We start from the raw sequence: 13198 nt of genomic DNA, 5'->3' as shown, positions 1-13198 counted from the left end.
TGCTATAACTTCATCAACATAGTCATCATCGCTATCTTCAGGGTCCGAGTCGGTGTCGTCGATGATGATGTAGTCTTTGGAACGAATATCCTTGGGTTCATCGTCTTCTCCAACTAGCGCGGGATCTCCCATGAAAACTCCTAGCTTCCTTTTCAGGTCATCATTCTTCTCCAGTAGTACGAAGATTTCTTCCTCATAATCTTTGCGAGTTGCCTTGAGTTCTTCCTCTAGCCCCGCGATCCTTGTCATTGCCTTCTTTAGGTCTATCATGCCTGCGCACATCTGATTCTCCTGGCGGCGAATATGCTGGTTTAACTCCTGGATGGAAGCTGCAATGGATCTATCCTTCCTGATATTGATCATCTCCCATTGCTCATCTCGGCGCCCACAAATCTGGTAGATAGCATCCTTGAGATCCTTGTGGTAAACTTCTCCAATGCGTCCCATGGTGATGTGGGCTGCCATACTCTTGCCTAGACTCCAGGTTGGTGCATCAAAGGAAAACTCTATGGGCTCAGTGACTGGCATGAATGTCCTTCCTGGAACTTGAACTTGAATCATCTAGCGCTCCTCTACTGGTAAAGTGGCGTTGTAAGTCCCGGTGAAGCTTGGTATTCCGATGTTCAGGTACCTAGTGACTTCCTTCAAGTGGCGTCCAAAAGGGGTGTCTTCATCCGGTTGTGCAAACTTGTTCCTTGCGTCCGCCAACCTAAAGAGTAGACAATGGAGAGGAGTCGGAAATGAGAAGAGAGTAGTGATCTAAGGCTTTCGCTTAGTGGTCATGTCCTACAGTCAGCTTGTTCTCTAATACCATCTTGTAGCGACTAGACCTCAAACGGTCGAGTCTCTATGCATAAGTGTCATCCCTGGATTGGTAATGCTGACACGCACAGTACTTGAAGGATTTATAACAGAGTAGCAATCACACACTTATTACATCAAATGCCTCAAAAGAGAACTTATTACAATAAATACGGCTTAAGGTCATCTAATATGATAACAGCGGAAGACTTGGAAGATAAAGTGAGTCCATCAACTCCAACGGCATCACTGAGTGAAAGACCACGACCTAAGGTTCCTTAATCGTCGCCTGAAAAGTCTGCAACATGATACGTTGCAGCCCGAAAATGGGTCAGCACATGGAATATGCTGGCAATGTAACACAAGAGAGTAATGAAAAGAATAATGCTATCACTACATGCATATATGGCTGGTGGAGGCTGTATGGTTAATATGTTTTGCGAAAAGCCAATTTTTTCCTACAACAAAGGAATAAATTTTATTTACTACAAAGTTGGTTGAAAACATTGAGAATGGTAAACCCCATCTCAATCCCAATTAAAAGGTAATTAATAACCCAACAAAATTAATTAGGAGTGATGAGATCAACATGATAATCCAAGAACCAGATACTCAAGATGTCCGTAACCGGGGACACGGCTAACCATGATTAGTTTGTACACTCTGCAGAGGTTTGCACACTTTTCCCCACAAGACTCGATCTCCTCCATTGGATTTCTCGCACTACATGATGTTTGAGAAACGGATGACCGAGACACAGTCTTTCAGAAGTGTTAGCACCTTATGATGGGTAGACAGTACCACCTACATCCCCTACATCTGCTAGTCTACCACTGTAAAAGTTCACACGACTTAATCAACTATGCCAGAGCCCATAATGGCTTGTGGCTGCACTTGGAAGTTTCTAGTATGAATAATCTCATGATCCCTTTGAGCCTGGGTGGCAGTCCATAGGAGAATCACATGGTACCCCATGATTTCCAAAAATACAGGCAATCACTGGAATTCCCCAGGTGCCTCAATCCACCCAGATGTGTATTTAAGTTGCCAACTTAAGTTGAACCGTTAAATAACAATCTCACATCTGCCATGGATTCACTCACCCAATCCACGTCTACGAGCATAGCATAGCAGTATAAGCAACGTAGAAGTAACTCCCAAAGGTTTGATAATAAATCAGGTGATAGGTTCTACCTCATCATCTACTTCCCAATACCCACATGTTATCAATCCTACTCATGCAATGTTTGAGGGTTGAAACTAATGCGTAAAAACTGGGTAATGAGAAGCATGATCAAAGTGTTACTTGCCTTGTTGATGATCCGCGAAACCTAGAGACTCGTAGTTGCACGCGTCACACTCCGGGTAGTCTATCGCAAACAAACAAGCATACACTAAGCAATCAAGCAAGGGCACAGGTAAAACTCAAATAATAGATCTAACCAGAAAGTTCAACTTAAGAACTCTGGTTTGCAAAAAGAATCAAATCAAACGAAGCAACCAAACTCAAACGGCAAAAGAAACAAGCTTCATTTACTAATCTGGACTAAAGTCAAATTTTACAGTAGCAAAATCTTGTTTAAGTTGGTTAAACAGAAAGAGGGCTTCGAGGCGAAACTCTAGGCGCTTGAATCGCCTGATTCCGATAAACGAGCGAAAAGTTATACTAAAACGAAAAGCGGATCAGAAATCGCGATCGAAAATAATCACGGAAAATCCAAGAAAAAGAAAAGCCGACGAACAGGCTAACGAATGAACGTTCGCTGTCTGCGGCTAAACGGTGAAAACCGTTCGTTAAAATGAACGTCCGGACGAACGTCCGCTAAATAACTAAACCAAAAAAAACCGATCTTAAAAATAAAAAAAATGGAATCTAGGGTTTTCAAGAAAAAAAACGATCGGTTTTCTCGCGAAAACCGAGGAGGCTACCTCGAGTCCGGCGAGGTCCGGCGAGACAATGGCGGCGGCGGGGCGGCTGCAGTGCGGCGGGGCGGCGGCGACGGGTGGCGTCGCGGCTCGGCGGCGTGGGCGGCGCGGCGGCGGCGCTGGCGGTGCGGCGGCTCGGTGCGGCTAGGGTTTGGGCGTGGGCGCGGGTGGGCTTCGGCGGCGGGGCAGCTCGGCGCGGCTAGGGTTTGGGCGCGAGCGCGGGTGCGCTTCAGCGGCTGGTGGGCTTCGGCGGCGGGGCTGGCGCGGCTTACAATGCCCCCCCGAGCGAAGTCCCCGCTCGGGTACAGCCCGGAGTCGGTTGACTTGTTAAAAAAAATAATTCCCACGTGCAGAAAAAGAAAGAAAAGAATTACTAAACGGACTCCAAAAATCCCGAAATAAATTTTCCCCGTCCTCTAAAAATATGCCGGACAAGGTGAACATTTATTTGGGCCTAAAATGCATATTTTTCCTAATTCAAATAAAATAGCGATAAAACTCTAAATAAAAAAATCTTATTTGACTTTAATATTAAATCTCCAATATTTCTTTATTTTGAGGAAGTCATTTTATCCTCTCTCTTTTTATTTTTATAAAAGAAATATTCAAAGATAAAATAATTAAAATCAAACGATCCTCTTTTCAAAATTCGAGAAAACTCGAATATGAAAATAAGGAAATCCCCAACTCTCTCCGTGGGTCATTGAGTTGCGTAGAATTTCTAGGATCAAACCCAAATGCAATAAAATATGATATGCAATGATGATCTAATGTATAACATTTCCAAATTGAAATTTTGGGATGTTACATGTCATCATTAGGAGGATTGTCTTCGGGATGAGCATTGTCTTCAGGTTGACTAGGTGCAGAAATGATAAGTTCCTCTTCAGCCTGAGCTTCAGATGGTATGATTTCTCCAGTTCCCACAAGCTTGATGGATTCACTAGGTGGAATTTCATCTAGCACATTTGGCAGGTGCTCTCTTTGCGAGCCGTTAGTTTCATCGAACCGCACATCCACAGTTTGAACCACTTTATAGTGAAAGAGGTTGAAGACTCTGTAGGAGTGTGAATCCCTTCCGTAACTAAGCATAAAACCTTCATGTGCTTTCGGTGCAAATTTTGAAGTGTGATGTGGATCCTTGATCCAGCACCTAGCACCAACTACTCCGAAGTAACTGACATTTGGCTTCTTACCAGTAAGGAATTCATAGGATGTCTTCTTCAGAAGCTTGTGAAGATAAACACGGTAGATCACATGGCATGCAGTATCAATAGCTTCAGGCCAAAACTTTCTTGGGGTCTTGTATTCATCAAGCATCGTCCTAGCCATCTCAATGAGTGTTCTATTCTTGCGTTCCATGATGCCATTCTGCTGCGGCATGTATGGAGCTGAGAACTCACGAGTGATACCCAAGGTATCAAGATAAGTGTCGAGGCCGGTGTTCTTGAATTCTGTGCCATTGTCACTTCTGATGTGCTTGATCTTCACACCATAGTTGTTCATGGCACGGTTGGCGAAGCGTCTGAAGACATCCTGCACTTCAGTCTTGTAGGGGATTATGTGCACCCATGTATATCTTGAATAATCATCAAGAATGACGAAGCCATAGAGACAAGTAGTAGTAGTGAGAGTAGAGTAGTGAGTAGTGCCAAATAGGTCCATGTGTAGCAGTTCGAAGGGTTGAGTTGTTGTCATGATTGTCTTCGAGGGATGCTTGGCCCTCATCATCTTTCCAGCTTCGCAGGCACCGCATAAGTGATCCTTCTTGAACTGACGCCTTCGATGCCTATGACATGCTTCTTCTTTGGGAGAGTATGAAAGTTCCTCATGCCAGCATGCCCTAGCCTCCGATGCCAGAGCCAGCACTCTGAAGCTTTTGCAAGAAGACATACGACAAGCTGTGGTCCTGCCGAGAAATCTACCATGTACAAATCATCTTTCTGATACCCTTCAAAGACTAGAGACTTGTCAAATTCCATGAGAACAAGGCAATGATATTTTCCAAATATCACAATCATGTTCAAGTCACAAAGCATTGAGACAGACATTAAGTTGAAACCAAGGGATTCAACAATCATCACTTTATCCATGTGTTGATCCTTTGAGATTGCAACTCTACCTAGACCCAATACCTTGCTTTTACCAGTGTTAGCAAATGTGATGTGACTCTTGTTAGATGGACATAAGGTTGAGTCCATGAGAAGACTTCGTTTGCCAGTCATGTGGTTACTGCATCCACTATCAATAATCCATTCTGAAGTAGCTGGTGTCATACCCTACAGTGCAGTTAGGGGGATAGGCTTCACGAAGAGTATTGTGAAGCATAAACATTTGACGAGCAAGTGGATTATGAAAGCTTAGATCGAGGTTAGGACTGATAGGATGAGTAGCAAACAACTCAGGAACGAAATACATAATAAGATCATTTGGGCATTCAATCTTGTGCCCCACAAGATGTTTTAGGTCCCCAGCAATAGCATCTGACGCCTTTGATTACTGGCTGGAGACCTTTCCCTGCAAAAGAGAGTTAAGTCTTCTTAACCACCCACATTTTCAGGGGTGGCTTCGAAGCAATGAGTCTAAGTTCAGCATCTGAGAACTTTGGCTTTGGAGCCCTAGCAAATAGTCTTGCAGGAGGTGAATAATACTCATAAGAATAAGCAAAGTAGTTCTTGGTTTTATGAACATGGCGGTTTGAAACACGCTCATATTCATAGTCCTGAGTATAGTTTCCCTGCAAAACATCAGTGTTTGGGTGACTCAGGTGAGTCATGTGTCTATATGAAGCCTTTGGTCTGGGGTTTGTCTTCTTCCCTTGTGGTGTCATGACGACATTCACTAGAAGATTCTCCAGACACCTTTTGGGCACCCAAATTTTCTTCATAGGTGGCCCGTTCCTGCAGTTGGTACCAATATACCTGGCAAACATTTCACCATTCTGATTCTTAAACAGTTTATAGTTTGCATCAAAGGATTCATCAATGATAATAGGGTTAGCACAAGTGAAGCCAGATAGGGTGGATGGATCCACTGAAGGTTCCTTTGCAGCAACCCATGTAGTTTTGGGGTACTGCTCAGGCTTCCAATAAGATCCATCAACATTCATTTTCCTTTCGAACCCAACACCCTCTTTCCTAGGGTTTCGGTTCAAAATCTGCCCTTTGAGACTTTTGTACATCCCTATTTCAAGCAATGTCTTCAACCTAGCATTTTCATCAGCAATAGCAGTGGCATCCTCAGCAGAGGGGTTAGTTACCACACCAACAGTTGAAGATATTGCAACAGTAGCAGCAGCAGAACACTCAGCAACAGAAGTAGCGTTATCACGCTCAAGGCATTTTAGACATGGTGGTTCAAATCCTTCCTGAGCGGGACTGATCTGTTGAGCGTGAAGTGACTCGTTTTCCTTTTGAAGATCATCATGAACTACTCTCAATTTCTCAAGTTCCTACTTCCGTTGAAGATAATCATAGGAAAGCTTTTCATGAGTTGTTGAGAGTGTTTCATGACGACTATTGAGTTCCTCATACTTAACATGAAGATTTTTTATGTCTTCAATTAAGGACTGAGATCGAGTCATTTCCGCGTCCAACAGGTCATCGCTTTTGTCTAACAGTTTTTGAATATGTTCCATAGCTTTCTGTTGTTCAGTTGCAATTTTAGCAAGTGTTTTGTAGCTGGGTTTGGATTCACAATCAGAGTCACCTTCACTTTATGTTTGAAAGTAAGCATCGCGTGAGTTTACCTTGGCACCACGTGCCATGAAGCAGTAGGTGGGAGCAAAGTCGTCCTTGTCATTAGCATTAGCGTAGGTGACGGAGCCATTGTCTTCAGTGTTGAAGATGGACTTGGCAATGTAGGCTGTAGCCAGACTTGCAATGCCAGAGTCGGACTCCTCCTCAGACTCCACCTCCACCTCCTCAGAAGCAGACTCCTCCTCTGTCAGCGTCCTGGGAACGGGGGTCCCCAGACTTGCCTGCCTGCGGCCCGCTGTGTGGCTAAGCCAGCAGGTCGTACGGCCCATCTTCATCAACAAGGCATCCAAGACCCTCGTGAGGGGCCAAGTCTCGCGAGGCAGACAACCCGAGACCTCCTCTGGAGTGGCCTAGTCAGGCAGGCTCACGAGGAGCGGAGATATCAAGGCAAGGCGAACTGTGAGCCATGACGATCGACACCAGGCTGGCGCCAGCGGGCGCCAGCGCGCATAGCGTCCTTGTTTCCTCTTTGGTGATAAGGAGACATGTGCAGGCGAGGAGTACCGAGGCATCAGGCAAATGTTGCCATATTGGTGCAACAAGACCAGGACCAGAAGGACGGCAAGATGGAGGTCATCGTGGAGCCCAAGACGGTGTCACCACCAGAGCCTTTGGCAGGTGATACGTCTCCAACGTATCTATAATTTTTGATTACTCCATGCTATATTATCTACTGTTTTAGGCAATATTGGGCTTTATTATACACTTTTATATCATTTTTGGGACTAACCTATTAACCGGAGGCCTAGCCCAGATTTCCTATTTTATGCCTATTTCAATGTTTTGAAGAAAAGGAATATCATACGGACTCGAAACGGAACGAAATCAACTAGAGAAGTTATTTTGGAAGGAAACACACCTGATGGACTTGGACCCCATGTCAGAAGATGCGGGAGCTGCCCACAAGGGTGGGGGGCGCGCCCACCCCCCTAGGGCGCGCCCCCTGCCTCGTGGGGCCCCCGTGGCTCCCCTGACGTGCTTCTTCTGCCTATATAACTCCATATACCCTAAAACTTCCATAACGGAGATTAGATCGGGAGTTCCGCCGCTAGAAGCCTCTATAGCCACCAAAAACCAATCTAGACCCGTTCTGGCACCCTGCCGGAGGGGGCAATCCTTCTCCGGTGGCCATCTTCATCATCCCGGTGCTCTCCATGACAAGGAGGGAGTAGTTCTCCCTCGGGGCTGAGGGTACGTACCAGTAGCTATGTGTTTGATCTCTCTCTCTCATGTTCTTGATTTGGCACGATCTTGATGTATCGTGAGCTTTGCTATTATATTTGGATCCTATGATGTTTCTTCCCCCCTCTACTCTCTTGTAATGAATTGAGTTTCCCCTTTGAAGTAATCTTATCGGATTGAGTCTTTAAAGATTTGAGAACACTTGATGTATGTCTTGCCGTGGATATCTGTGGTGACAATGGGATATCACGTGATTCACTTGATGTATGTTTTGGTGACCAACTTGCGGGTTCCGCCCATGAACCTATGCATAGGGGTTGGCACACGTTTTCGTCGTGATTCTCCGGTAGGAACTTTGGGGCACTCTTTGAGGTCCTTTGTGTTGGTTGAATAGATGAATCTGAGATTGTGTGATGCATATCGTGTAATCATACCCACGGATACTTGAGGTGACATTGGAGTATCTAGGTGACATTAGGGTTTTGGTTGATTTGTGTCTTAAGGTGTTATTCTAGTACGAACTCTAGGGCTGTTTGTGACACTTATAGGAATAGCCCAACGGATTGATTGGAAAGAATAACTTTGAGGTGGTTTCGTACCCTACCATAATCTCTTCGTTCGTTCTCCACTATTAGTGACTTTGGAGTGACTCTTTGTTGCATGTTGAGGGATAGTTATGTGATCGAATTATGTTGGTATTGTTGAGGGAACTTACACTAGCGAAAGTATGAACCCTAGGCCTTGTTTCCTAGCATTGCAATACCGTTTACGCTCACTTTTATCATTTGTTACCTTGCTGTTTTTATATTTTCAGATTACAAATACCTTTATCTACTATCCATATACCACTTGTATCACCATCTCTTCGCCGAACTAGTGCACCTATACAATGTACCATTGTAATGGGTGTGTTGGGGACGCAAGAGACTCTTTGTTATTTGGTTGCAGGGTTGCTTGAGAGAGACCATCTTCATCCTACGCCTCCTACGGATTGATAAACCTTAGGTCATCCACTTGAGGGAAATTTGCTACTGTCCTACAAACCTCTGCACTTGGAGGCCCAACAACGTCTACAAGAAGAAGGTTGTGTAGTAGACATCAAGCTCTTTTCTGGCGCCGTTGCCAGGGAGGTTAGCGCTTGAAGGTATATATTTAGATCTTGCAATCGAGTTTTTTAGTTTCTAGTTTCATCACTAGTTTAGTTTATAAAATAAAACTACAAAAAAATGGAATTTAGTTTGTCTCATACGCTTCACCTTTTTAATATCTTTCGTAAGTATGATGGGAAGGATAATTGTGCTCAAGTGCTAGAAGAAGAAATCTATAAAATGTATGGCACTAAATATTTGAATGATGAGCATGATTGCAATGTTGTTAGTATGAATTCCTTGAATATCCATGATGCTAATGATATGCAAAGCCACAAGCATGGGGAAGCTATGTTTGATGAAGATGATATTTTTTGTCCCCCAAGTTTTGATGAGCAAATTTATTATGATGAAAGCATGCCTTCTATCTATGATGATTATTGTGATGACACGTATGCTTTAAAGAATAATGATAACAATGAAACTTGTCATCTTGATCTTAATTTTCAATCCCATGATAGTTATTTCGTTGAGTTTGCTCCCACTATTATTCATGAGAAGAAATTTTCTTGTGTGGAGAGTAGTAAATTTTCTATGCTTGTAGATCATGAAAGGAATGCTTTAGGTGCTGGTTATATTGTTGAATTCATTCATGATGCTACTGAAAATTATTATGAGGGAGGAACATATGCTTGTCGGAATTGCAATAATATCAAGTTTCCTCTCTATGTGCTTAAAGTTTTAAAGTTATGCTTGTTTTACCTTCCTATGCTAGTTGATTATTGTTCCCATAAGTTGTTTGCTCACAAAATCCCTATGCATAGGAAGTGGGTTAGACTTAAATGTGCTAGTTATATTTTTCATGATGCTCTCTTTATGTTTCAATTCTTATCTTTTATGTGAGCATCATTGAAATCATCATGCCTAGCCAGGGGCATTAAACGATAGCGCTTGTTGGGAGGCAACCCAATTTTATTTTTATTTTTTTGTTCCTTGATTTTAGTTCCTGTTTAGTAATAAATATTTCATCTAGCCTCTGCTTAGATGTGGTTTTATGCTTTTAATTAGTGTTTGTGCCAAGCAGAACCTTTGGGAAGACTTGGGGAAAGTCTTTGCGATCATGCTGTAAAAAACAGAAACTTTAGCGCTCACGAGAATTGCTGCCATTTTTAATTGGAGAGTGCTATTTAGTTAATTATTTTTGAATATGATTAATAGATAAATTCCTCAGGTCCAGAAATTTATTTGAGAATTTTATGAGTTCCATAAGTATACGTTTGATCCAGATTATTACAGACTGTTCTGTTTTTGACAGATTCTGTTTTTCATGTGTTGTTTACTTATTTTGATGAACCTATGGCTAGTAAAATAGTTTATAAACCATGGAGAAGTTGGAATACAGTAGGTTTAACACCAATATAAATAAAGAATGAGTTCATTACAGTACCTTGAAGTGGTGATTTATTTTCTTATACTAACGGAGCTTACGAGTTTTCTGTTAAGTTTGTGTTGTGAAGTTTCAAGTTTTGGGTAAGGATTCGATGGACTATGGAATAAGGAGTGGCAAGAGACTAAGCTTGGGGATTCCCGAGGCACCCCAAGGTAATATTCAAGGACAACCAAGAGCCTAAGCTAGGCATCCCCTCTTTCGTCTTCGTTCATCGGTAACTTTACTTGGAGCTATATTTTTATTCACCACATGATATGTGTTTTGCTTGAAACGTCAATTTATTTTGTTAGGATTTGCTTGCTGTTGTTTAGAACAATGTTTTGCATCTTTTATTTCAATAAAAGTGGCATTGATTGCCTCCACTATGCCTATGTTACAAGTATACATGTTGCTGTTTGAAAACAGAAAGTTTATCGCTGTTGCAATAATTCCCTATAAAAGTCGGAATGTGATAAAATGTTGAAACCTTTTCAATATTAAGCTCTGATAAATTTACTACAGTGGGAATTTTATTTCATAATTTTTGGAGCTAGAGAAGTATGGATGTTGCAGCATTCTTTACAGACTATCCTGTTTAGGCATATTGCTGTTATGTTTGCATTGTTTGCATATGTTTGTTTCTTTAACGATTCTATTTGAGGATAGGACTATTAAATATGCAGAGGCATTTAGTATGCAACATTGAATAATAATTTTAGTGATTTTCTACAGTAGAGTATGATAAGGTTTTTGCAATGGTTTATGCTAACTTATCTCACGAGTCCTTGTTGAGTTTCGTGTGGATGAAGCTTTTGAGATTTAGGGAGACCGTGATATGAGAGGAATTAAGGAGACACAAAAGCTCAAGCTTGGGGATGCCCAAGGCACCCCAAGATAATACTTCAAGAAGTCTCAAGCATCTAAGTTTGGGGATGCCCCGGTTGGCATCCCACCTTTCTTCTTCAACAACTATCGGTTAGTATCGGTTGATCCTAAGTTTTTGCTTTGTCACATGATGTTTTCTATTCTTAGATGTCATTTTATTCTGTTTTGCTTGCTGTTTGAATAAAATACCAAGATCTGAAATCATTAAATGTTAGAGAGTCTTCACATAGTTGCATAATTATTCGACTACTCATTGATCTTCACTTATATTTTTCGGAGTAGTTTGTCATTTGCTCTAGTGCTTCACTTATACCTTTTAGAGCATGGTGGTAGTTTTATTTTGAAGAAATAGATGAACTCTCATGCTTCACTTAGAATATTTTGAGAGTCTTAAATAGCATGGTAATTTGCTTAAAATCCTAATATGCTAGGTATTCAAGAATAATAAAATTCTCTTATGAGTGTGTTGAATACTATGAGAAGTTTGATACTTGATAATTGTTTTGAGATATGGAGATGGTGATATTAGAGTCATGCTAGTTGAGTGGTTATGAATTTGAGAAATACTTTTGTTGAAGTTTGTGATTCCCGTAGCATGCATGTATGGTGAACCGTTATGTGATGAAGTCGGAGCATCATTTATTTATTGATTGCCTTCCTTATGAGTGGCGATCGGGGACGAGCGATGGTCTTTTCCTACCAATCTACCCCCCTAGGAGCATGCGCGTAGTACTTTGTTTTGATAACTAATAGATTTTTGATATAAGTATGTGAGTTCTTTATGACTAATGTTGAGTCCATGTATTATACGCACTCTCACCCTTCCACCATTGCTAGCCTCTCTAGTACCGCGCAACTTTCGCCGGTACCATAAACCCACCATATACCTTCCTCAAAACAGCCACCATACCTACCTATTATGGCATTTCCATAGCCATTCCGAGATATATTGCCATGCAACTTTCCACCATTCCGGTTATTATGACACACTCCATCATTGTCATATTGCTTAGCATGATCATGTAGTTGACATTGTATTTTTGGCAAAGCCACCGTTCATAATTATTTCATACTTGTCACTCTTGATTCATTGCATATCCCGGTACACCGCCGGAGGCATTCATATAGAGTCATCTTTGTTCTAGTATCGAGTTGTATCATCGAGTTGTAAATAAATAGAAGTGTGATGATCATCATTCAATAGAGCATTGTCCCCCCCCCCAAAAAAAAAGAAAGGCCAAATAAAAAATAAATAAATGAAAGGGACAATGCTACTATCCTTTTTCCACACTTGTGCTTCAAAGTAGCACCATGATCTTCATGATAGAGAGTCTCCTATGTTGTCACTTTCATATACTAGTGGGAATCTTTCATTATAGAATTTAGCTTGTATATTCCAATGATGGGCTTTATCAAAATGCCCTAGGTCTTCGTGAGCAAGCGAGTTGGATGCACACCCACTAGTTTCTTTTGTTGAGCTTTCATACATTTATAGCTCTAGTGCATCTGTTGCATGGCAATCCCTACTCACTCACATTGATATCTATTGATGGGCATCTCCATAGCCCGTTGATACGCCTAGTCGATGTGAGACTATCTTCTCCCTTTTTGTCTTCTCCACAACCACCATTCTATTCCACCTATAGTTCTATATCCATGGCTCACGCTCATGTATTGCGTGAAGATTGAAAAAGTTTGAGAACATCAAAATTATGAAACGACTATATGATTTTGTAGGGATAGCTTTCTTTGGCCATGTTATTTTGAGAAAACATAATTGCTTAGTTAGTATGCCTGAAGTATTATTGTTTTTATGTCAATATTAAACTTTTGTCTTGAATCTTATGGATATAAATATTCATACCACAATTAAGAAGAATTACATTGAAATTATGCCAAGTAGCACTCCGCATCAAAAATTCTCTTTTTATCATTTACCTACTCGAGGACGAGCAGGAATTAAGCTTGGGGATGCTTGATACGTCTCCAACGTATCTATAATTTTTGATTGCTCCATGCTATATTATCTACTGTTTTAGGCAATATTGGGCTTTATTATACACTTTTATATCATTTTTGGGACTAACCTATTAACCGGAGGCCCAACCCAGATTTCCTATTTTATGCCT

Source organism: Triticum aestivum, chromosome 6A, assembly GCF_018294505.1.
Source record: "Triticum aestivum cultivar Chinese Spring chromosome 6A, IWGSC CS RefSeq v2.1, whole genome shotgun sequence".
NCBI lineage: Eukaryota > Viridiplantae > Streptophyta > Magnoliopsida > Poales > Poaceae > Triticum > Triticum aestivum.
Note: the sequence above shows the minus strand (reverse complement) of the source record.